A 25,936-nucleotide genomic window follows, 5' to 3' on the forward strand; every position below is an offset into this window, starting at 1 on the left:
TGTTCTAAGTATCTGTTAATATGATAAACATTCTGAAATGAAGTAACTGGGTACAATAAGGCTGTGTTTGGCTCATACATGCTGATCACAGTCAGTCATTGAGGAAAATCAGAACAGGGATTCAAGCAGGAGCAGAGGCAGGAACTTGGTCAGCTACCTTTCTTATACAGGCCTGGTCTGTCTGCCTAGGGATGGTACTGCCCATGGTGGGCTGCTCTCCGTAGCATTCAACTGTCAAAATAGTGTTCCACAAATACAATCACAGGCTAATCTGATGGAGTATCAAGTAAGAAAAGCTAATCAGCATAGCATATGAACAAAAACATTTATTTTGTCTTTCTGAGACTGGTGTGATTTATTTAATATTATTATGTCTGGTTGTACCATTTTTCTGCAAACAACATACTAAATTCTCTGTATCCATCCCTCTCCTGTTGGTAGCTTTCCTGTTTCAAGGGACAGGTTTGTTAAAGAATAGCCATGAGGTCCCCTGGAGGGTTCACCTCCTGTCCCCAAAGCCATGCACTTCAAACAAGCATGGGGCAGGGATTAGCTGCTTGGAAGGTTTGTGCATGGTCTCCATGTAGAGATCACCACACGAGGTTTTGCTCCCTGAGCTCAGTACAGGACCTGACACATGCTAGGTGTGCAGTAAATAACTGCAGAGTACTTGAAATAACTCCCTGTATTAGTTGGGGTTCTCTGAAGGAAAAGGACTGACAGAAAGAATAGGTATGTCTTAGTCACTGTTGTATTGCTGTGAAGAGACACCACGACAAAGGTAACACAAAAGAAAGTATTTAACTGGGGGCTTCCTTACGGTTTCAGAGGGTAGTCATGACCATCATGGCAGGGAGCATGGCTTCACACATGGCCCTGGCACAGTGACTGAGGACTTCACAGCCTGATCTCAAAGTCCATCCCACCTCAGTGATGCACTTCCTCCAACAAAGGCCACATCTATTCCAACAGGACAAACTTCCTAATCCTTCTAAACCTTTCAAATCATTCTACTTGCTGGTGACTAAGCATTCATATGAGCCTATGGGAGCCATTCTCTTTCAAACCAACATACATACATACATACATACATACATACATATATATATATAGAGAGAGAGAGAGAACTTATTTATTTATTTATTTATTTTGTTTTTATGGAGACAGAGTTTCTCTGTCTGGCTATCCTGGAACTCCCTGTATAGACGAGGCTAGCTTTGAACTCAAAGATATACCTGCTTCTACCTCACAAGTGCTGGGTTTAAAGGTGTGCGCCTCCCCTCCCCCCCCCCCCGCCCCGTCGCTCCCTGCTGCATAGCTGAGGATGTATTAGATGGCATATGTCTGGGTTGTCCACCAATGACTGTTGATCTCCCAGTGGAAAGGCTAAGAATTCAGTAGTTGTCTCACTTAGTCTTCAGTCTACATTGGAATCCCAAAGATGAAGGCTCTAATACCAGGAAAGGGATCCCTCAGCCAGAGGCCAGATAAACGTTCCAGTAAGAGTAAGTAGGCAAAAAAGCAAATGCTCCCTTTTTCCATGTTCTTTATGTGGGCTACCAGCAGAAGACGTGAGCCAGATTTAGGAAGGGTTTTCCCACCTCAAATGATCCAATACAGAAAACCCCTCACAGTCCCGCCCAGTTGCCTGGGTTTTAGTTGATTCCAGGTTTAGTAAAATTGACAAGATTAGCTATTGCAAATGCATAAGCTGCATCTTCAGAGAACTTAAAGTCTGCTTTGGGCCACATGGTAAATGAGGGTAGCCTGGGTTTCCACCCTATCTGTGCCCGACTGCCAAGTGAAATAGACAGATAGATGGTGATATCAGGTGTCCGATTGTTCTGTGCCCAGGGCAGAGAGGCCAGCATGGTGGATTCCAGGGTCTTCACATCTTCATCAACTCACTGACAGGAACTTTGCTTCTGCCTCGAGAAAATCAGCATGAAGCCTCAAGTCCATGTCTCTTGTGGTGAACAGAGGAACACTCCTCTGGGGGCAGGGGTGTATACAGAACAAGCTTCTTCCAGGGAGTGTACGGCCTGACATGGGGCCCTTGGTAGGGCAGGCGGCTTCATTCCTGGGCATGTCAGAGCTCGGCTGTAGTAATCAACCAGCATCATGGTGGTTACTTTCTGAAAATTGTCTCCTGTGTTTGCAGCATGGAGAACTTGCCACAGAATGACTCTGGTTGCCCCAGGGATGAAGCCACTTGCCCCACCAATGGCCCTGTTTTGGGTCACACACTTCCTGGAAGAAGTCTGTATCATATAAACCCCAGCCCCAGGGGAGCACTCCTCCATTCACCACAAGAGATGCAGAGTTGGGGATCTATGCTGATTTCCATGAGATAGAGCCAGGGTTCATGTCAGCCTTCTGCTAATGGAGATGAACAGACCCTGGGATCCACTGTACCGGCCTCTGTCACCTGTCTTCCCAGGGTGGGGGATTGGTACTCTAGCTTCAGAAATGCCATTCCACACATCATCCACCTGAGGTCTCTGCTCTCTTAGCTGCCCCTCAGCCCAAACCCCCTCCTTCTCCTGATGCTGGTCCCCACCAGCCCTCTGACTTATCCATCCTGGAGCCCAGCCTGAACTTTCCCCAAAACTCACATATTTGCCCCAAAAAGTCTACGGTGAGTCACAAAACAAAAGGTATGTCTACAAGACCTACTGTTTGCAGGCATTGAACACAAGGGTGAACAGGTGAAACTCCTGTGTCGGAAGAAACAGACCAAAAGGAAGAAGGAAAAGAAAAGCAAAGAAAGCATTGGGAGGTCTTTCTGAAGGTTGTAAGTTGGGATGGAGGTGTGGGAAAAGCTGGTGTGATTGCAAGTCCTGTGAGTTTGCCAGTTCCTGGAAGTAAGAGATGAGGATTTGAGAGAGGCTCCTAGAATAGGCAAGGGGGCTGGGTGGGGGATGGGGACATCGTAAGCCTAGTCTCAGGAGCTCTGGGCATTGGGTATACACACATTCTGCCTCGAAGCCATCTATCATACTGCACTAGCTAAGGGTGGCCTGGCCCCCTGGTGTAGTGACAGTTTTACCTTAAGGATGATTCTGTCTAGGAGAGGCAGCTCCTCTTGTCCTTTAATTGGATGAGAGCCAAGTCAGGCAAAGACTATTTGAAGTGAATTGACTTACTGCACTGCACACAAAACCAGAAGCAAAAAATAAATCAGGAGGGATAGATGAAAATACCAGCAAAAAATAGACTGTAAAAAGTCTCCTGACAACAGGGCCTTACTGAGGAAACCAACAGTCTGTGCCCACAGAGGAGTCTGCCAAAATGGCCCACAAGACCATTCTTCAAGGTGATACTCATATGGGTCTGAGTGATGCCACAGGGCCAGGATGTAGACAAAGAATGTCACTGGAGCAGGGTCTCAGGTCACAGTGGACACTCAGTCTGAAGGCATTTGTATCTGTAGTCATAGAAAGTGTCATCTGAGGTCTCGAGTGTCCATTTTGGAAGAAAAGCCCAGGTACCAGTAATGTCGTTTACATACTGATGCACAGTTGTCAATGTGGCTGTCAGCCAGTCATCAGGGTGACAATCAGCCATCTGACTCAGAGCATCTGTTAGAAGCTCAAGATGGAGTCGGTGGCGTCAAAGCACGATCTCACTAATCAGAATTAGAAGACCATTTTACTCAGAGTCACAAAAACCACATCAGAGCAAAGGATGTATCTCTGGGCCTCCACAGCCTGTGTCAATCAACTGGTGGCTGACGTGGAACAAGAAAGCAGAGGGCCCTGGCAGTAAGGCAGCTCTCCTTCCATAAGAACAATGTGTAGGAATAGAAGGGTAGGGTGTAGGGAGTGCCCAGGATCCCTGCAAAGCGTCTCTATGAGGTGACCAATGAAGGGGGAGAGGAGAAAGTGAGACAAGTATCTAGTGAGGTATCGTTGGGACAGTGGACAGTGCAAAGACCAATGTATGCCTGGGTAAGAACGAAGGAAGGGAAGGACAGTAGGGTGTGTTTATACACAGCCCCGTGTTTCCCTGCAAGGCCCACAATCTTACTCTGGGTAAGATGTAGACAATGGAGACACATATGCTGAGGGATGACCTGGTCATGATAACCAGTCGATGGGGGTGACTAGAAATCTGTCCCCCAGGGGCACTGCTCTTTGGTGGGCAAGTGGACTATCAGGCCTTTTCAACCCCTGCACCCACTCACCCAAGGCCTGCAGGTAGAGGCCTACCAGCTCTTTTATCTGAGGCAAGAGAAGCAGATACAAAGAGAAGGGAAATAGTGGGAAGGAGCCACTGGGCTCAGCCTGGGCCTTGGGTGTTTTATCGGGCGTGTGATGATGGCAGAATCTGCGTACTCACTGGAGAGGCAGAGCCATCCTGTCCCCAGCCTCAGCTCAAAGAGCTTTAGAAATAATAACCCCGAATAATTAAAAAGAGACTTGCTCTCCCACCTCCGGCCTCCAGAGAGGGATATTCATCAGCAAATAAATTAAAACCAAATCTAACAGTTTACATGACTCGAGCTACAGGTCGGGGAGCTGCCAGAACCTGGCAGAGGAACCTGTGGATGCTGTGGTTATGTTAATGAGGCACAGCCCTGCCTTAGCCTCCTCTGTGCACGAGTCCAGCTTCAGCTGCAATGGAGACAGAAGACTACCCGAGAAGTAGTTCCCAGGCATCATCCATGGCTGAGATAAGCTGCAGGGAGGGTACTGCCTAATGGGACCCCTCTCTGTCCTTCAAGCCTTTCTGACCTGCTGATTTATCTCTCAGTTTACCATTTGGGAAACTGGAAAATGACTTCTGCAGATTTTCATTGCAGCAAAATATACTGGCATTGAATGGGTTGATATGACAAGGCTTCAAAAGGAAGAAGAAAATGGCTATGCAAATTCAAGGTAGAGCTGCATTATACAACCTAAAAATATCCACAGATTCCAGCCGAGCCCTGCTTCCAGGCAGCCAGGAAAAACTGTAATCGGAGACTCACAATTACTGTCCTTTGGTAATTATTTTTCTTAGGAGCCCTTTTGGTAAGTCCTATGAGAAGCTTTAGATGGCAAGTCCCCTCTGCTCTGGGCCTCTACATGAACACTATACCGCCCACTATCTTATGTGTAAAAGGAGCCAGGAGCTATCTTGGGGCATAGAAGGACATGGTGTAGTATTCTGGTCTCACTTGCCTGCAGACTAGAGTCAAGGCATCAGCAGAGCCTTGCTCCTTCCTGCTTCCTGTGGCCCTTACAGCTTTTTTGGGCTCTTTGGCTAGATCTGGGATCCAAATTAGTATGAAGGCTTAGTAACTATAGAAAAGAAGGATGTTTAATAAATTTGACACACACATGGAGCCGCTCACCCTGTGAGTGCACTCTAAAATGTGATGGCTGATACATGCTACTCTGATGGACCAGGGAAAGAATAGCAAGTGCTGGAAGGAATGAAAGGAAGGATGGCTATTTGCTCTAGGATCATGAGTCCTGGAGATGTTTCTGAGATGCAGTGGGCGCTGTAGAAGCCGATGGAGTATAAGGCTCATGTAGAGTCTGTTGTTGGAGATTGTGGCAGCCATGCTTCCCAGGCTCTGGTGCTCAAGGCTGTTTGTCACTGGCATATGAAGACAGTGCCTCCTGAAGAGTCCTATGGCTTGCTGCATATGGGAAAGTTAGGCCAGCATAGTTTCTTAAGAGCCACATTTAGGTGATTTCAGCTGGCAATAGTCACTTTCAGTCTATTTTGAAATGACACTTCTGTTTCCTACCAGCTTGCAGCCATCATTTCAGCCTCTTCCCCACCTCCCATGGCTTTCCTCATGACTGTCATATTCTGTCTCTTACGTGATCCACCCTAGCAATATCTACGCCCAAGAATAACTATGCCTCACATCACAAAGACCCCACTGCCAAACACGGCCATCCTCTGTGGCTCCAGGGAAAGAAAACATGTCTGATTTCACCACGGATCCTGAACATGTTCCAGAATCATAAAACTGCGTGATTTATAGCTAGTGTCCAACAAATACCTTTACTTTTTTTTTCAATACTGAGATTGAATTTAGGGTATCTTCCTTGCTAGGCAAGTGATTGACCTCCAAGTACACCCTCATCCAACACACACATCCTGGATAGGTGAGTGAGTATATGAGTACAACATAGATCCAGAATTGGCCAGCAACCCCCAAATTCTCTTGCAGGAACCTCCTCCATTTCCTGAAGTCCTTGACCTTGACCAAGAGTGCATTGGCCTTATAATATTCTTGCTTATTCCAGTCACAAGAAGGTACCAGACTGATCCTAATGGTGGTACTTTCTCCAGAGCAATGCTTGGGGCTGTGCAAAAGCATTGGTCATGAGAGACCATAGAATACCAAGAAACAAAAGCCTTGATTAAAATGGCATGACCACTAAATGCAAACACTGTCTTGTATCCCACCACAGACGAAAAAAAGGTGACCAAAAAAGGAAAATGCATTCTTGGGACAACTGGCAAAATTTGAACATGGAACACACAGATGTGATAACTGTTAAGTCAGTGCTGCAGTTGTAGCTACTGGCTTCAGTTGCTTTGCCACAAACAGCCCTGACAGGCCCTGTAGCACAGACCTTGAAATCCAAGCTCTCCACAAGCAAAGACAGAAGCATGGAGAGTTCAAAACCAGCCTGGGCTACAGAGTAACAGCTGTCTGAAAAAGGCACACATGTGCACACTCACATTTTAGAAACTATTTCACACCCTAAAGTATTCAAGGTATAAAATATATAACACATACATGTATGTGAGTGTGAGATACACAGAGAATGAACAATACTTTAAAGAGGAAAAATATAGTAATTGATTCACATAAGTGAGAACCAGCTTTTCTACAACTTGAAATTTTTTTTAAATGGCATTAAATTTAAATAGGCTTCAGGTGCACAGGTAACACAATTCACATGGAGAAAAGAAGTCAGGATGTAGTTCAGTGGTTGAAAATTTGCCTTACAAGTTGCAAGGCCCTGGGTTCTATCCCCAGCATTACAGTAAAACAAACAAAAATGGGAGACGAATCTCAGCCATTCCAAGGCAACCACTGTGCCTGGCTCTTGAGTGTCCTTAGCATCCTTTTGCCCTAAGCCCCCCTCAGTCCACCACCCAGGAGACAAACTGTCATGCCCAGCAGCAGAGAAGGACAGAGGGGAGTGTCGAGATTGGTCAGAACCCAAATGACATGACAAACACCTCCTACCCCAGAGCCAGCTTCCCTGAGCTTGCCTGGGTGAGGGCACAGGAATAAACCATGCCTCTTTCAGGCATAGGTAAGCAGCACCCACATGGGCCAGGGCTAGGCTCAGTTTCCTCCAGGAGGGGAAAAAGTAGTGGCTGTTGATGCAGCTGCTCACCAGGACTGGTTTCTGTCTATGTACTGGCCTCAGTCCCCACCCAGGATCACACAAACAAGCTGGCAAGAAAAAGGAGTATGGTTCCCCACACAAAGGGCAGGACAAGAAGAGTTGTTCATGAACAATGGCCACCTCCTTCCTAAGTTTTCTGGAGGCTGAGCAACCTTTCCCCCAAATGCCACCTCTAGGCAGCAAGAAAACACAGCTTACCTGCCCCGTAAGCATGCCTGGCAGCCAGGAACCTCAGAGTGGACTGACAGCTACCAAGCTAAGAGACAGCAGAGACACCAGGGCCCAGAAAGATTGCAGGGCTGGATGGAGTAGAGCTGCAGTGGAATCTGAGGCTACTCTCTGGCTTCTGTTGCCATTTGCGTGAAATGGTCCCATGCTCAGTATAGTTAGGTATACGGGCTTCCATGAATGCTGAGCACTTGGATGAATGGATTGCTGAGAGAGGAGGAGGGAGTGAGGAGTAGGTGGCTGGGTAGGTGGATGTGTAGGAAGATGGATGGGAGATGTATTGATAAGTGGATGGGGGATTTGTGGGTAGATGGATGGGGATATTTAGGAAATGAATGGACAGGTGCGTGGGTGGTTGGGTAAGTGGGTATGGGAAAGATGAGTAGAAGGGTAAAGGGAAGGTTGGTGGGTGGGTGGTTAGATAGGTGAAAGGTAGATGGATACATGATGGGTGTATGGATAAATGGTTAGATAAATGTCACTCATCTGAGTGAAGTTGGACTGCGCTGTACAATGCCGTATCTTGGACTAAATGGAATAGAATTATAGCTGATAAGATTCTGAGATGATTTATTCATTAATTCAGCGTAATGTAAGAGGCGGTCCAGAGTACAGCCTTAGAATTCCAGCTGCCTGGATTCAGATTCCTATTCTATAACTATTCGTCGCTTTTCTGTTGCTGTGATGAAACACCATGAACAAGGAGAACTGTGAAGAAAGGGATTTACTTTGGTTTACTGTGCCAGAGGAACAGGGTCCACCATGGCTAGAAAGGCTTGGTAGCAGAAGCATGAAGCCAGCCTTCAGACAGGAAGATAGGAGATCATATTTCATCTACACACAGGAAGCAGAGAGAAAAAAGGAGAACAGGAAGTGGGGTGAGGCTATGAACCCTCAAACCCCACCTTCCAGTGATGCACAACCTGTTAAGTCTTCATCTCCTAAGGCTCTAAAGGCTGACTAGATAGCTCTACTGACCGGGGGACTGCCAATCAAATACTAATTCTATGGAGGGCATTCTACATTCAAACCACCACAACTGCTTTGTAGCTGTGTGTCCTTGTAAACATTACTAAATGTCCCTGAGTCTGAATGCCCTCTGAGGACAATGTACCAATTCAGGAGGTGGCTATAGGACTACAAGATCATATCATAGTGCTTAGTAGTCAGGAAGAACTAAAATTACCAGAAGAAACTTCATTTCATGGTTGCTTAACACAGTCTTCTTTGTTAATAATAGTAATATAACAATGATTAGGTACTCTTAAGAAGCCACGCGTCAGTATAAAAGCCAGTGCTCTTATGATAGCCGTCAAGGTCTCATTTCTCTCTTCTCTTGGCTATGGGAATGATGAGATTAGCTGCTTCAAGCTCCTGATACCGACTTCCTCATAATGACAGCATGGAATTATAAAATAAAGCAAACCCTTTCTCCCTAAGTTGTTTCTTGTCAGGATATTTTATCACAACAGTAGAAATTAATCAGAAACACTGTGTCACTCATAATCTCCCTTCCTAGCATCCTTCCACCACCCAGCAACTGCCTTTAAATGACTCACCATGTGCTCAACTTACTCATCTTGCTTATTGCCTGCCTCCCACAGCAAAGCCTCTAGTACAGCAGTGGCTTGGACTCTTCTGTTGCCTGTGCTACTGCAGCATCTTCGCAGAGCAGATTCTCCACAAAGAGTTGCTGGGTAAATAAATGGTACACCATGTGGTCAGCTGAACCTTGCTGTCTGGCTCCAAAATTCCAGGGATGTCAGTTGGGAAGAGACAGACATCCAACCAGAGGTAAAACCTATCCTCAGGCCTGACCTCTAAAATGCTGTTATGGAAACATAAATCCTACAGAGTGAGGATATTCTTAGGTATAAATGAGTCAAGAGGACATTCAAGGCTATAGCTGATGTCATCCAAGGCCCTTCTAGAAAAGAAAAGATCTGGGGCGTGAACAGGGGTCCCATGGGAAGGCAACCCAGGGTGTAACTACCCAGGCCATGCAGCATATCCCAGTTAAGTGTAACTGGCCTCATCAGAGCCACAGCAAGACAGCTATCCCACACGTTGGTGACAGAGAAGCAAGTACCCCTGCCTGCTTAGTTCCATATCAGGCTTCAAAAATTCCAGTTTCCTATCCCGAGATGCAATGCAACTAGAGCTCAGCTCCAAGGCAGAAAGTCTACTGGCATCCCTGAAGCCCTGGCTGTAGCTGAATTATTTTCTTAGGTGGGACCATAGTTATACAGGCAGGATGGTGCTGCCTCTCCCAGAAGGCAATATTTCTCTAGGAGGAGGTATTTCCAAAGCTGCACTGGACAGCAACTGAAGTAGAAAGACAGTGCCTGGCAGGACCCGGGAAAGCACAGAGAGAAAGTAGGCTCTGGAGTCTGATGGGCACCTGATCTCAGAACCGAACTCTCTTCCTGTTCGGAGCTATTGTACAACACCTTCAACATCTCTGAGCCTTATTTTCTTCACTGGGGAACAAGTGACTCATGCCCAGGTCCATCAGGGGTTTGAATTTAGATTCAGAAAAACTTGGGATGGTTGAGAACTTGATGACTAAGGTGCATTTCTGGGACAATCTTATTTAGTTCTTGGGAAAGCAATCCATACCCCTGGGAGCCAGCAGAATCTCTAAAAGGGGGCCCTCTTGAGGATACTCCAGATTTTTGGAGTGCTCTGGGGCCCAAATGTCTCTTCTTTCTCTGTCTCTGTCTCTGTCTCTGTCTCTCTCTCTCTCTCTCTCTCTCTCTCTCTCTCTCTCTCAGTTTTGCTCTTCCACGTGCACCTGCTGAGAAGGAGGAAGCCTGGGAAGACCAAGAAAGACCAGTGAGATTCAAACTGGTTACTAATGGGTCTTCCTATTCCAGACCTTTCCATTGTTGTATCCTGGCCTATGGTTCTCTAAGACACCCTTATACTTAAAATACAGTGTTCATTTGTTCTGGTGGTTGTGGAGAGATTTCCACTGTATGTAGAGTGTGACTCCAGCCCTCATGGGCTTTTGCCAAGGTGCTTCCCTACCCCTTCCCCCAAGAAATGCAATCTACTCCCCTCTATTAGTCTTGGGACTGGGCTCAACTAATGAAACAATGTATTTGAGATTTCCAGGGTATCCAAATCCAGGGTTGTGTGATGTTTTACTCTTTTGGCTTTTTGTTCTGTGGGGGTCCACCACCCAGCTCCCAAATAAATCACATGGAGGCTTATACTTTCTTATAAATGCCTGGCCTTAGCTTGGCTTGTTTCTTGCTAGCTTTTCTTAAATTACCTCAACTACCTTTTGCCTCTGGATTCTTATCTTTCTCTTATGTAAATCTGACTTTCACTCTTACTCAGTGGATGGCTGGGTGGCTGAGTAGCTGGCCCCTGATGTCCTCCTCCTCTCATTCTTCTTCTTCCTTTCTCATTCTATTTATACTCTCTGTCTGCCAGCCCCACCTATCCTAGCTCTTTTAGCTTTTAGCCATTCAGCTCTTTATTTGGACCACCAAGTATTTTAGACAGGCACAGTAACACAGTTTCACAGAGTTAAACAAACACAACATAAACAAAAGTACCACACCTTGAAATAATATTCTACCATATCCAGGCATTAAGAAGACCTAATATATTTCCAATATGTGTCTTGAAGGACCTAGCTGCTGCCTAAAAGGGATAATTTTCCTGAGACTTCCATGTTCCAAGGAAGCCTGAGCTGAGTCCACCTTTCTTAAGCCTACTCGCATTGTAAAACACACTGGAACCTGTTTAGAGGTTTTTCCATCTGGACCTCTTCTACTGTATGTCTCTAGCCCTTTTTGTCTACCTGGACAAAAAAAATTGCTAAGTGGCAAGGATAGACCCTAGAAGCACAGACAATAGACAATGCTCTAAACGCCCAAACTCTTTGCCCTCTGCACCCTCTCCCCTCTTCAGCAACTGAGCTTGCACCAGACTCTCCCCAAGAAAATGACTAGAAAGCTCTAAAAAGCTCATCAAGTTTGCCCATTGCATAGAAAGGAGCAGAGATGTGACTTATTCTATAGCTTTGTGGGAGCCAGAGCCAGAGGTGAGATGAGAAGAGGCTGGCAGTCCCTCCCGCACACAGAGCTAGCTATTCCCCTTTATCTGCACCTTCTTGGTTCAACTGATAATGGAGAAATGGATGGATGAGCAGTGAGTGAGAAAAACTTGATAGAGGCTTTTGTGGATTTCTCACCACAGAGGAAGGAGGAAGGCAGAAGCTGTCCTCTCTAGGGAAGAAGGGGAGAGTCTGGTGGAGGCTCAGTTAATGAAGAGGGGCTAGAGACATGGTCATAAGCAAAGGACAGCTGCTAAGAGGCATGGGATTGAAGGAGTAAATGACTAAATAAATCAGTCTAGATATTTTAAGAATGCCTTAACTTAGAATTGGAATTTTTTTTTTAAAAAATGCATTGCTTTGGAGAAGAAATTTTGCTTTTGTTGCCACAGGAAACAAGAGGCTCTGGATTCCTTCCAGGTTAATATGGCTCATGCTTGATTGGGTAAGACCTCCTGAATCTTGACAGGTGATTTATATCAACAAAGGTTATGAATGGTTGTAGTGATATATTATTTATGATTTACTAAAGCTTGCCTGAGGATTCAGAAACCAAAGTCAGCCTCAAGCTATAGAGACCAGGAAGTGATGATATACACCTTTAATTCCAGCAGCCAGAAGCTAGAAGGTGGTAGAACATACCTTTAATCCTAGGCCTCAGGATTAAAAGATAGACAGCTCTCTGTGAGTTCAAGGCCACCTAGATCTATACAATAGTGATCCAGTCCTAAGGAGAAATGGCTCACACGTTGGTCTCAGAACCCAGGATCACACACTTTTAATCCTAGCATTAGGGAGGTGTACAAGCAGGAGCAAGGTCTCAGAATCAGGCATTCTTTCTTTAGTCACATTGAGGATAGGAAGACATTGAAGTCTCAGAAGAGGAGGCAGAATCTGGGTGAGTAGATCTGGGTGGTCTTGAACTCACAAAGATCTGTCTACTTCTTAATCCTGAATTATAGGATTAACAGTGTATAGCCACATCCTAGCTTCTGGCTGCTGGGATTAAAGGTGTGTGCCTGGCTTTTATGTCTAGTGGATGATTTTGCTTTCTGAATCCTCAGGCAAGCCCTAATAAATCATAAATAATATATCACCACAACTAGCGTTCCCGGGACTTGGCCATTTCTCAATTTTCTCAGGGACCCCTAAAGATGCCTTCACCCACAGACACCAGGAAGCAGTCTGGAGAACATGATGCCCACCTTCCCAAGAGCTGGGAATTTATTTCACAAAAGGATGATGAGCACTGAAGAAACTCCCTATGGGGTTTGCTTTCATTATGGCCAAGTTAGACACTGGGCAAAGAAACTGCTCTTGCCTTGCTTGCTAAAAATATACTGTACAGACTGGACCAGCAAAAAAGCTGAAAAGACTGCTGAACCTGGCCAAAAACAGGTAGGACAGTCCTTCAAGATTCCTGCTGCACAGAAGAGTCTGTCAGATATTCTGCAGGACACAGAGGAAACTGACTGACAGACTTTTCCAAAACAAGGCATGGCGGTCCTTCACATTTTCTGCTTCACTAAAAAGTCTGCCAGATATTCTAGGTCTGTAGGTTGAAGATGGGTGTCCCAACATTGCAGAGAAACTTTGGGTGACTATCTTGGCAGCCAGATGTGTCTCTGTTGTAAAATAACATTACATCTTTCTGGGGTCTTCTATGGAGTTAAAGACTAAATAGAGTATAAAGCTAAGATAGATAGTGGAGCATTATTTTCTCTGAATTTGCTAAATGCAAATGAACTGAATATTGAAAATGTAATTCTTGGTAACTGTTTTTGCTAGATGCAGTTTTACTGTGCTAAAGCTAAAACCTTTCATTTGTATTTAGACAAAAAGGGGGAAATATTGTGGAATATTAGTTAAAGATATGTTACATTCATTTAGGCTATGGAACAATACTAAGAAAGAATAAGTCTCTCTCTCCTCTCTCTCTCTCTCTCTCTCTCTCTCTCTCTCTCTCTCTCTCTCTCTGTGTTTGTGTGTGTGTGTGTGTGTGTGTGTGTGTGTGTGTGTGTGTGTGTGTGATTATTTGGGACCTGGGTATCAGGGCCCCCCACAGAGCCAAAGAGTAAAAGACAAGCAACAACAGAGAGTTTCTCTGGTAGAAGCTTAGCTGCTAGAGAGGGAGGGAGCAGAGGGCAAAGTGTTTGGGGAGTTAGAGGGTTGTCTGTGCTGCTAGATGTTCACTGGATTGGTGATCAGGCTAGGCCAGCAATGCTGGGAGAAGAAATAGGACTTAAGGAACTTGGTATAGGGCAATAGTTCCAAAATGTGAGCACTCATCAGATGACATTAGGGCATTTAAAGTGTTATTCCATCCTAGAATCTCTGACCAGAGAATTTGACATGGACCAGGGTATGTATGTGCTGCTAATCCCCAGGCTCTTAGAAAGAATCTGGGAACTTGGAAGCCATTCGGTGTCCTGGGCTGCTTAGATACAGATCTTTTTTAAAAAAAAGTATTAATTTATTTTTTATATGTTAATCCCAGTCCCCCCTCCACCTCCAATCTGCTCTTTGAAGAGGGTAAGGCTACTACGTCTACTAAATCTGTCCCATCATCTTGTTGAGGCAGGACCAAGACACCTCTCCACCCCCCACACCCTCGTGTCTAGGCTGAGCAAGGTATCTCTCCATACTGAATGGTTTCCACTAAAGTCAGTTTGTACGTTGTTAGGTCTTAGACCCACTGCCAGTGGCCTCATATATTGTCCCAGTCACACCATTGTCACCTATATTAAGGAAGTCTAGTTCTATCTTATGCAGGTTCCCCTTTGTCAGACCTGAGTCAGTGATCTCTCACTAGCTCGGGTCAGCTGATTCTGTGGGTTTCCCCATCATGGTCTTGACTCCTTTGTTCATATCATCGCTCCTCCCTCATTTCAATTGTATTCCAGGAGCTTGGCCCATTGATTAGTTGGGATTTATGAATCTGCTTCCATCTGTTTCTGGAAGAGTGTTCTAGCTTTTCTGGGGTTGTGGATTGTAGGCTTAAGTATTTTTTGCTTTATGTCTGGTATTCACTTATGAGTGAGTAAATACGATATTTGTCTTTCTGGTTTTGAGTTACCTCACTCAGAATAGTTTTTTCTAATCCTGTCCATCTGCCTGTGAATTTTAGGATGTCATTGCTTCTTACTGCTGATTAGTACTCCATTGTGTAAATATACCACTTTCTCTTTATCCATTCTTCAGTTGAGGGGCATCTAGGCTGTTTCCAAGATCTGGCTATTGTGAATAATGTTCCCATGAGCATAGTTGAGGAAATGTCCTTGTGGTAAGAATGTGCCTCCTTTGGGTATATGCTCAACAGTGGTATTGCAGAATCTTGAGGAAGTTGATCCCTAATTTTCTGAGAAATCTCCATACTGATTTCCACAGCATCTATGCAAGTTTGCACTCCCACCAGCAATGGAGGAGTGCTCCCATTTCTCCACATCCTCACTAGCATAAACTGTATTTGGTGTTTTTGATCTCAGCCATTCTGATTACTATAAGATGGAATCTCAGAGTGGTTTTGGTTTGCATATACCTGATGAGTAAGGATGCTGAGCATTTCCTTAAGTATCATTCCACCATTTGGGATTATTCTGTTGAGAATTCTCTCTTTAGATATGTACCCCATTTTTAAATTGGATTATTTGGTCTTTTGATGTCTAGTTTCTCGAGTTCTTTGTATATTTCGGAGATCAGCCCTCTGTCAGATGTGGGGTTGGTGAAGATCTTTTCCCAGTCTGTAGGGAGCCCATTTGTCTTGTTGACCGTGTTTTTTGTTTTACAAAAGCTTCTCAGTTTCAGGAGGTATCATTTATTAATTGTTTCTCTCTGTGTCTGTGCTATTGGCATTTTACTTAGGAAGTGGTTTCCTGTGGCTATGCATTCAAATGTATTTCCCACTTTCTCTTCTATGAGGTTCAGAGTGATGGATTTATATTGAGGTCTTTGATTAACAGAAGGGAGCTAGCAGCCAAGCATCTCAAAACTCATCCAGAGTGAAGGACCAGTTTTGGTTTTGCTTTTCAGGACCTTCTTTCTTTCTTTGCTTGTTTGCTTTTACAAAGCTGAGGGTTAAACTCAGAGCCTCATACATGGTAGGAAATGCTTTACCGCTGAGCTATGAGCCTGATCCACTATTAGCTTCTACTGTTAATCAACTGTCACTGTCTTAGAGAGATACATAAAGAAAGGTTTCTAGAAAAAAAATGAAACAATTCGCAGATCTATACAATATGTTCCACTTGTTACATTCCTCAGGCTTACAAGGACAACCAGTGTTTACCTTCTGTCCCCCCAGCAAGTCATGTCCCTCCTTCCCTATCCTCGCTCTCAGATCTGGATGGACATTAGACCCTATCCTTGATCTGTGTAGTCTGTCTCAACAAAGGCCAGAGTTGGAGGACGTTCTGAAACACTTTTTAAAGTAGTGCTCCTAGGGGAGGCTGGTATTAGAGGCACTGTTTCCTTGTAGTCAGATCCCTGGCTGGAAAGTCAACAATGTTCAGTTTCATCTTAGAGCTACATTTAACTAGCCAAGAGGCAAATATTTCCCTGGGAGCCACTTTCCCTCTCTGGGAAGAGGGCAGAAAGGCTCTCTGATTCCCACAGTGCGGTCATTGCTATTCTGAAAATCTGGGAAGGCATAGGACCTTGGACGCAGGCACTAATGGGTGTGTCTGCCAGGAGTCACAGAGAGAACTTTGGCTTCAGGTTAAGCAGACACAACTCAGAGGCCCCGTGAATATCTATGGATGGCTGCTATTTCTCTCTGACAATGCACCCAAGCACCTCTGCGCTGCTTGCTATCCTCAGTTGGAACCAGCTTTTCCCAGAGGCCGTTACGGAGTCCATGGCCTGCAGACCCACACCTGAGTCACACCTTGCAGAAAGATATGCAGTGCAAAGTCCCAGCCAAACAGACCTAAGTGCAGCTTCAATAGGTGCTCATGAGCTAGCAAGATGGTTCCGAGAAGTACTCCCTGCCAAACCTGATGGTCCGAGTTCTATCCCTGAGACCCTGGTGATGGGAGGAGAGAACTGACTTTCAGAAGTACCCTGTGTCTAGCATGGCAAGAACAGTGGCTGTGGGCGTGCTGCGGCAGCTGCTCACACTAGACCGGGGAAGGCGATGGCTGCGCATTAGTCTTTGTCCTCCTGCTGCCTCCATGCCTGCGCTAGGATGGAGTAAGGGACCCACAGCCAGAGAGAAGAGTGCCCCACCTGGACCCCACTGGGTCCATACCCATGCATGCCAGCTCCATCTTGAGGAGCCTCCGCGGCTGGACATGCTGCTGGAGCGCATGCCCTCTGATTTCCACAGGCATACACTTTGCCAAGTATCACTAGGTTTCTCATTACTGTGCAAACATCAAAGACCAATGCCATCTCTAGCTCAGACCATCAGGAGCAGATTGCCAGAGTGACCTCCTCTATCCCATGCATTTCCCTTCACTTTCCCACTGATAGCCTGCCATAGCAGCAGCAGACTTAGAGGCTATTCCTGGGCCAAACACCGATCTGACCACTGAGCCTGAATTCACACACAAAATCCTCAGGGCTAGCCAACAAAGTAGATACGGCCCCTCCCCAACTGTGTCCATTTGTTCTGAAGCCTCACGATGATACAAACGCTACACATACATTATAGACACCCACACTTTGATTTTTGAGGAAGGCTCTTTCCTGGTCTAGCTGTTTAACAGCATGATGCTGCCTTGGGATGCTGGGCAGTAGCAGGAACTGTGGCTGCTGGCCATCACCACAGTCACAGGGAGGTCACACTACAGCCCACGTTGCTAAGCCAGGTCTACTTGGTTGGACATATTCATGCATTTTGACTTGCAACAGTTTTATCAGGAAGGACATGATCACATGGGGAACTGAAAAGCATGATTTGTGGTAGACAATATTCCCCGCCCCACTTTATTTACATGGGGAATTGTGAGCCAGAGGACTGAAGTCACCCACTTGAGCTTGAGGCAAAAAGCAGACAGAATGCTCAGAGGCAATTTGGCTTCAATCAGCTTCTATTGAGACCTACTATGTGCATGTGACAAAAATCACCACAGAATCAATATTTGGGAAGTGTGATGGTATTTATACTACATTCAAAAACCAATTTCCCCCCTTTCCCCAGAAGACAGCAGGGGGTGGGGGGGCAACATGGGACTATTTGAATCTCCTTTGTCAATATTCTTTATACCTGCCAAAGAGAACAGTCTGCACAGTCTTACAAGGAGATGCTGTTCTCCGCACAATGCCTCCTATTATCTCTGAATCAATGGCTCCAGGCTCGGGGCAAGAGCATTGTGTCTTTTTTTAAGAAAAGAAAAAAGCTAGATCCTTTGAGGTTCATAAGCATGCTGATTGGGTTTTCATTCTATTGTGAGGTGTGCTTCCCTCCTGCCCCATTCCAATCCAGCATATTACCCAGCTGATGTGGACTTAGGAGGAAGAAAGACAAAGCTATGGAGTGAGGTATGAGTCTCCCTTCACAAATGGCCTTTAGTGACAGCGGGGTGGGGGGGGGTTTGCAGGTCAGCAGGAGGCCTGGGCAGGAGAGGGCTAGCGCTCTCACCTCACAAGCCCGGGGAAGCAGGATTGCTGTTTCTAAGGGCATCACAGCATGGTGGTTTGGAGCACAGATTTCTGACTCAGAACTACTGGGGGCAACTCCTAGGGCCATCACACAGGGGCTCTGTGACCTTGGGTTCATGACCTAATCTCTCTGTGCTTCATTCTCTGGGTTTTAAGGAGGAATGTAGAAGTTCACACCATCACCGAAGAAGACTGGATCCAGGACCTTCATGAATACCAAATTCCGTGGGAGCTCAGGTGCCTCATATAAAATGCTGTAGTATTTACATAGTGTTTACCCGTGCACCTCCTGCTGTATACTTCAAATCATCTTGGAAGTAAATTATTTATAACGTGCACTCTGCGTGTTCTGTAAATAGTTCTGTGGGAGATGACAAGAAGTCTGTGCACATTCAGGACCGATGCAGTTTCTGGCACTTTGTTCCTGTGGTGCTAAGGATTGCACTTAGAGCTCCCTTGTGAATATTACTGAACTGAGGTTGGTTGAGCCCACGGATGGAGGCCCCATGGATACAGGTGACTTCATTGCTATGGGGACTGACATCATGCCCAACAAGGGCCCAGGCTTTGTTTACACTAGCCACTACTACTCCGAAACCTAATGTTCAGAAACACAGAAGGCATGAAGTGGGGGGGGGGTCTCACTTCCCCACTAAGCATAATACTTTTTAAAAATAGTGTTGTGGTCTTCTGGGACACAAAGCAGCAAGATGATGCTCCATCCTCTTAGCCAATCACATCCACCCTCCAGATCTCCTGGGATCCAGCCTCAGATCCTCTACTGCCTAGCCCAGCTGTTCTCTGCCCAGGAACAGGGCCTGGCCCTTTTGGCTTCTCCTCCAGCATGTCCTCCTACATGACCCCACATTCTGGGGTACATGCGGCCACAGCTCATCTCCAGAGCAGCTCCCAGGCTTGGCCTCCAGCTTCCCAGTGGCCTCCACAGAAACACAGCTAAGGCGGGTGTGATTCCTGCTCCACCTCCCATGTCTTCTCTCCCATCAGGCACTGGGCCTGTGAGAAGCTGAGTACTCCCTACTCCAAGTTCAGAATTTACACACTAGCTTCACTTTCCCTGGAAACCTCACCCTTCTAGTTTCCCTCTGGGGTTAGGAACCACTAGGCCTAAGACTCAGAAGACCCATGGGCCTTTTCCTGATAGCTATCATTAAATGTCTGGCCAAGCACCTGGAAATGAGGAAAAACCACAGACCAAGCCATAGCCAATCCCTCTCTCTAAATGCTTTTTAAAACATCTTTAAACAAAATACTCTGTATTAAAGTGTATACTATATATCATTTAATTTGGGGACAAAAAAAAAGCAACTCAAAAGCACAATGAAAAAAGTCATTGATTACAAGAAATTTCAACAAGGGTTATTTGGGTCCACGTGTTTCAGGGGATACAGTCTCATGGGTGAGCATGACCCTCTCAGTGGTGGTAAGAGCATGCAGGGGAAGTGGGTTAACATCTTGGCAGATTAGGAGGCAGAATGCTTGGTGGAAAAAGACAGCTTAGCTAGAAATCAGAGAGTTCAGGCTAGAAGCGGGACGAGGCTACATTCTTCAAAGTTCAGCCCACTGACTCACCTCTACCTGTCATACTTCCTGCTCCAGAGGTTTCCATAACCTCTCAAAATAAAATCACCATTCAGGGAGCAAGTGTTCAAACCCTGGAGCCTCTAAGGGCACTTCAAAACATGACAGGAGGTTTCTACAGTCCAGAGTTAGTCAAATCTAACAACGTGTGGTTCTATTCTGTTTTGGGAGACACGCTAGACACATGAGCTCAGTTACACAGAGAGAAATAGTCACTCATTCTCACCTCCAGATGGTAACACTAAATATGGAATCTTCACTTTGTAATTCAGACACACGGGTCTATGCAATAGACAGGCCTAGAACCTGGTCATGGGAAATATTATGTATGGGCTGGGCAAGGCTGTTGTGTCCTGTTGTTTATCCAAATACCCAATGAGATGCTGCAGTGATGGTATTGTCTGGATGTGACTTAGCATCTCAAGCAGTCTCTTTTAGGAAAGCCTCATTAATGTGGATGGACTTCATGTAGTCAGTTAAAGGGTTAAGAGCAAGGACTAAAGTTTTCACAAACAAAGAATTGGGTCTCAAGCCTTCTGCATGGATTCCCTGCCTATTCATCAGCTCTCCTGTACATCATCCCAACTGCATGTTAGTCCCTTAATCATAGGCTGCCCTGTTCATCAGCCCACCTCTGCATCATCAGTGCCAGTGTTATCAGCCCCACCCATATGTTACACTTCCTAGCCTGTCTGACCTATCCTGTAAATTGCAGACTCATGATTGCAGCCACAACTCTTACTTGAATTCTGCCATGATTAAAGGAGTCCAGGCATGCCATATTCTACAACGCATGAACTAATCCTTTTGAAACATCTATCTATTCGCCTATCTTTCTATATCTATCTGTCTGTCTATCTATCTATCTATCTACCTTACATGTTCTGTTTCTCTGGAGAATTCTGAGTCTGTGAAAAGCAAAATGTCAGGGCTACTCTGAGACCCTTTGATGGAGTTACAGCAGGCCATAGATCAAAAGAAAAGACGGAATGACCACATTGCCACACTGGCTCTGATCCTTTTGGGGACACTATTGTAGTAAGTGTCTCACCAAACACACACCTTAGCACTCCCCTAACAGGGGAGCACATTGCAGTGCCCTCTGTGGCCTACACAGTAGACAATGGGCTGGCCCCAGACAGTCTCAGTCCCCCAGCCAGAGCAAGTGGATCCTGTGCCTGGCAGAGGCAAGGTCACGGACATCAGAGCCAAGAACAGACTGTGAGGAGAAACAGGGTATTTAGCCAACAGGGAGCGGACAGTTTCATGGCTAAGTTTTCTCACAGCAAGAGTAGTTATACTCTATTTGCAGCTGAGGAGTTGGGGGTGGTCCATGTGTAGGCTTATGTAAGCCGCAGAGAACAGACATGCGTGGAATCTAGAAGCTGGGACTCTGCTCAGAGGTGACCCACAAGAACACAAAATTCCTGGAAGATGTAATGGTTGGGCCCTCCCCTGGGAGGCAGGAGAGCATGCTCACAGCAACTTAGTCAAATCCTGAGGGACAGCTGCCACCACACTCTAAGAGATACAAACGGGAGAAGTTACGAGAAAGAAATTTCACAAAGCGAGAACATGACAGTCCTCTTGCACGAGCCACCTCACGGAAGGCTGGCTGTAGAGTAGACACAGTACTCTGCTCAGGCAGTTCTTTGAGCTCTGGTCACTTCCGTGTCCCTGGCTTACTTCTTGGCGATGCCTTTGGCATCTTGGGAAGACAGGTAGTGTGAATCAAAGGGCATTAGCTCCACCTTCACAGCCTGCCTGTCCCCTAATTGTGCTTTCTAGGACTGTGTCTTATTTCGGTTCTAAGGGCTAGGAGAAGAGGAGAGGAGAGTGCAAGGAAGGGCATTCTACTCTTTACTGGCAGATGGCTCAGGTCAAGTAAAACAGAGCCCACCAGCCAGGAGATCATGGTGATGCTCCGTGTATCTAAGAGGATATCAGCCCTCAGCCACAGAATGGCCAAGTGGTAACCAGAGGGACACCGTGTAGGGAGGCTAGAGCCTTGGGAAACCCCAATTCTTCAGCTTCTTTCAGGGCCCAGGATACTACAAGGCAGGCACGGGACAGGTGAGAAGCCTGAGGCCCTAAGGGTAGAGCCGCTTCCCAAGGGCTCCCGGGGAATACGCTGTACAAAGGACTGGCATCCTTCATTCCTGCGCATGTTCCAGGCCAAGTGGAGTAGGCAGGGAGTGAACCTACCAAGCTGCTGGCCTAATGGCCCCACCCCCTACTTAGTCTTGCTGGCTACCAGTACAACCCACTGATGTGGCATGCTAGCTAGCTCGTATTGTCTCAACACCAGACTGGGCAATTTATGATGATTACAGACATTTCTTGGCTCTGGTAACTGGGAAGTTGGGGGAGTTTCCTCCTGTCTTCATATGCAGAGGGCATTGCATGGGAGAAAGTGAGGGAGCTTGTAAGCTCAGATCTCCCTTCCCAGAAAGCCTCCAGTGCCAATATGGGGGTCCATCCTCATGACCTCATCTAACTCTAAGGACCTCCCAAAGGCTGCTCTCCAAATACTGCCACCACACAAATGCGGTGATTATCTTAGCTAGGACTTCTATAGCTGTGATAATGCGCTATAACCAAAAGCACCTTGGGGAGGAGAGGGTTTATTTCATCTTACAGCTTGTAATTCCATCACCCAGAGAAGCGAGGCAGGAACTGATTTAGAGGTCTTGAGGAATGCTACTCGGCAGCTTGTTCCCAGTGGCTTCCTCAGTCTGCTTTCAGATAGCACCCAGCCCCACCTGTCAAGGAGCCGGCACCACTCACAGAAGGTGGGCCCTCCCACCCGCATCAATCTCCAGTCAAGGAAATGCCCTACAGACTTGCCTACAGGCCAATCCTATGAAGGTATTTTTCTCGATTAAGATTCTTTTTTCCCAGGTGACCCTAGCTCGTGTCCAGCTGACATGAAAACTACCCAGCATAATTAAGTTTCTAATGCACAAACTTTGGGTACAGTCAAACCACTGCATGGTGACTGGCTTGGTTTCCTCTGACTCCCTCCTTTGTCCTCCCATAGTCCAAGGATAGTGCAGCTTTCTAAAATCATTAGAAAAGGCAGGCCCGTGCCTGGCCAGTCTGGTCCCACCTGCCTATAATCTTTAACCATTGTCTTTCAGAAATGTCTGTGAGCCGCTGGGCCTGGCATTTACCCAGTGAAGACCAAAACAAGACCCTCCAGCCACACAGGACTGTCACTTCTATCAACCTGATATCTCAAGTTCTTGTCCTCTGGGGGCCCTGAGTCCAAGGCCCAGTAAGTCACCACACAGCAAAGACAGCCTGACCTGGCTGCTGGGTCTGGGCTGCTTTCACCGTGGGTGTATGAGCCGAATGGCTGTGGAGGCCCTGTCCAGCTCATGTCCTCTGGAGAGTTGCATCCTATCTTAGTTAGGGTTTCTATTTCCATGAAGAGACACTATGACCACAGCAGCTCTTACAAGGGAAACATTCAATTGGGGTTGGCTTACAGTGCAGAGGTTTAGTCCATTATCATCACGGTGGGAAGCATGGCGGCCTGCAGGCAGACACGGTGCTGGAGTAAGAGCAGGGGTGAATGTGACAGTAGGCCTTGCTTGATGACCTGAGGCCTCAACGCCCACTCCCACAGTGACACACCTCCTCCAACAAGGCCAGGCCTCCTAATAGTGCCACTCCCTATGGGCTGAGCATTCAAAGGCATCTGTGAATGAGTCTATGGGAGTCATTTGTATTCACCCATCTCACCCATATTGTGGACTGAATGTGTAAGCTCCCACGCAAGTCTACTTGTAGAAGTCCTAACTGCCAAGAAAATGGAGTTGGAGGTGGATCCTTCAGAAGGTAAGGATACCATGTAGATGGCATCCTCACAAGAGGGTCAACACCTTTAACGCTACAGCTTGTCTTCATGTGTGGACAGGAGGGAAACAGTCTACAAACCAGAAGTGAGGTCTAGTTCCAGAATCTCATAGAACCTTCATGTTGGTTTTCTCAGCTCTAAAACCAAGAGCTAAATGCCTGTGGCTTAAACTCAGTGGTATTTTGATGCCATTGAGACAGCTGCACTCATCCATCCAGGAGAGGGACCTCTCAAGCAAACCAGTAGCAGGTCCTGGCCTGTCTTTTTTTGTTTTGTTTTTGTTTTTCGTTCTTTGTTTTTTTTTTTTTTCAAGACAGAGTTTCTCTGTGAAATACTGGCTGTCCTGGAACTAACTCTGCAGACCAGCCCAGGCTGGCTTTGAACTCACGGAGACCTGCCTACCTTTGCCTTCTGAGTGCTGAGATTAAAGGCATACGCCATAGTAGTTTCTAGTCTTTATTGACTGGGAAAAGAAAAAAGTGACAGCCTTTGCAGCATATACTGATGTTTCAGTAAGAAGGGACCACAGACCATTGTATCCCTTGGTAGCATTGTAGTTAACTTAGTATACTTTGTGGGGCTTGCACAGCAATAAAACCACCTTGTCGTGCTTTTCTGGGTATGCTCCCACTATAAAGTAATGTACAGCCACAAATAACCATATTCCTTCACATTTCTTAGCAGTGGTATCCACAGAGGTTCCATCTTGCTCCTCCCAGGACCTTCTGTGAGACATATTCCATTCTTACTTTATATAGACGGGAAGGGACTAAGGTAGAAGAAATGGAAGAAACAAGCTATGCACCACAGGGCTACAGCAACCAGTAGAGCAGGGGCAGAGGCAGGTCCCTCAGAGAGGATCCCGAAGGCCCTGAACAGGCCACCTCCTCCCAGGGGCCAGCAGCAACCCGTCCTGCTCTGTCTGCCCTTGGGATCCCTTCCACGGGTTTCTGCCAAGTCCAGCTTGTGGGCCCTGATCCTAGGAGGAGCTTGCACATGGGGACAACTGTGAAACCACAGACATGACAACTGGAGTCAGGCTTAAGTGCCACTCCAGGAGCAGAGTGCAAACCAGTCCAGAGAACAGGAGCCCTGCAGCTGTTCCTAGGCATGGAGTCCAAGGCACCTTTGTGAGCTGGTCAAACCTCTGCCAAGGCTAAAGGCATTGGTGTTAATCAAAGACGGTGACTGGTTTATCTTTGAAGACAGATGTCGGCAGAATTGCACCACGACTCATGTTTAGATCCAGTGTTTCTGAACCAGGGTATGAGGAAAGGGCGGGTACTATTCCATGGAAACTTTGGAAAATAAGAATAAAAACAAGCAAAATCAGTGCCCTTCCATTCTCTCATCAGCGCTGTAGAATTACATCTGGAATTCCACAGTGGAGCAGCGGCATCTGAGGTTGAATCTGTGTAAATCCAGCTAGCATAACTTTATACCTGACAGCAGGTGGAGGCAAGGTGAGGGGACACCCTCAGTGTGACTCAAGTTCCTCCTTGCTGTGATGCCTGGTCCTAGAGAAGAGCTGAGCCAGTGCTGTGTCTTAAGGGCAGTCGGGCTTCTGCCTATCATGGGTCCTGCCTTTCCTGAGACTCGTTGTTGAGTGGAGAGGACCGTCTGATGTCTTGCCCAAGCTGTCAACCAGCTCACTCAGCCTCCTTCACTTCAAGCTCTACCTTCAACCCAAGACCAGCCTGCTGCCTACACAGGTGCCCTGAATACTGATCCTGCCCCCCTCTGCTCCAAGATATGTGCAACCCCAAATCCAGAAGCCCCCAGTTTTCAAAGTCACCTTTTCCAGTGCTGGTTCCAAGGCTTGGGGATGGTGTATTGTAACATTTACACTGAATTCTCTAAGCATTCCTCTGCATTTCTCAGACAACCCTAGCAGATGGGCACCCAAAACATATATGAAACTACCCTAGCAACAGGGAAAACTCATTGGAAAGCTCCCTCGCTGGGGGTGAGGCAGGATTGGCTTCTGGTCCAACTGAATCCAGAGGCTAAAAAACCCACCCAGCCATCTTGCCATTTTCTCTACTCCCCCATGTGGAGACTTATACTGAAGACTTGACTTTGCAGCACAGTCACAGATTCTATATCTGTGCACTGGGATGGGGGTGAGGATGGGGAGTGGACTCTCTCTTCAGAGTTGCAAGGCAGGATCTGATCAGGTAAGTTCCGATTGGATGTCCATTCCCCTCC

At 46.5% G+C, this 25,936-nt stretch overlaps 1 pseudogene; it reads left to right on the plus strand.

Annotated features, from left to right (window-relative positions):
• The first annotated feature begins 18,009 nt into the window (after positions 1 to 18,009).
• Positions 18,010 to 18,109, plus strand: LOC127235902 (uncharacterized; annotated as a pseudogene).
• Positions 18,110 to 25,936: the final 7,827 nt, after the last annotated feature.

This window comes from Phodopus roborovskii, unplaced genomic scaffold (assembly GCF_943737965.1).
Source record: "Phodopus roborovskii unplaced genomic scaffold, PHOROB, whole genome shotgun sequence".
Lineage (NCBI taxonomy): Eukaryota > Metazoa > Chordata > Mammalia > Rodentia > Cricetidae > Phodopus > Phodopus roborovskii.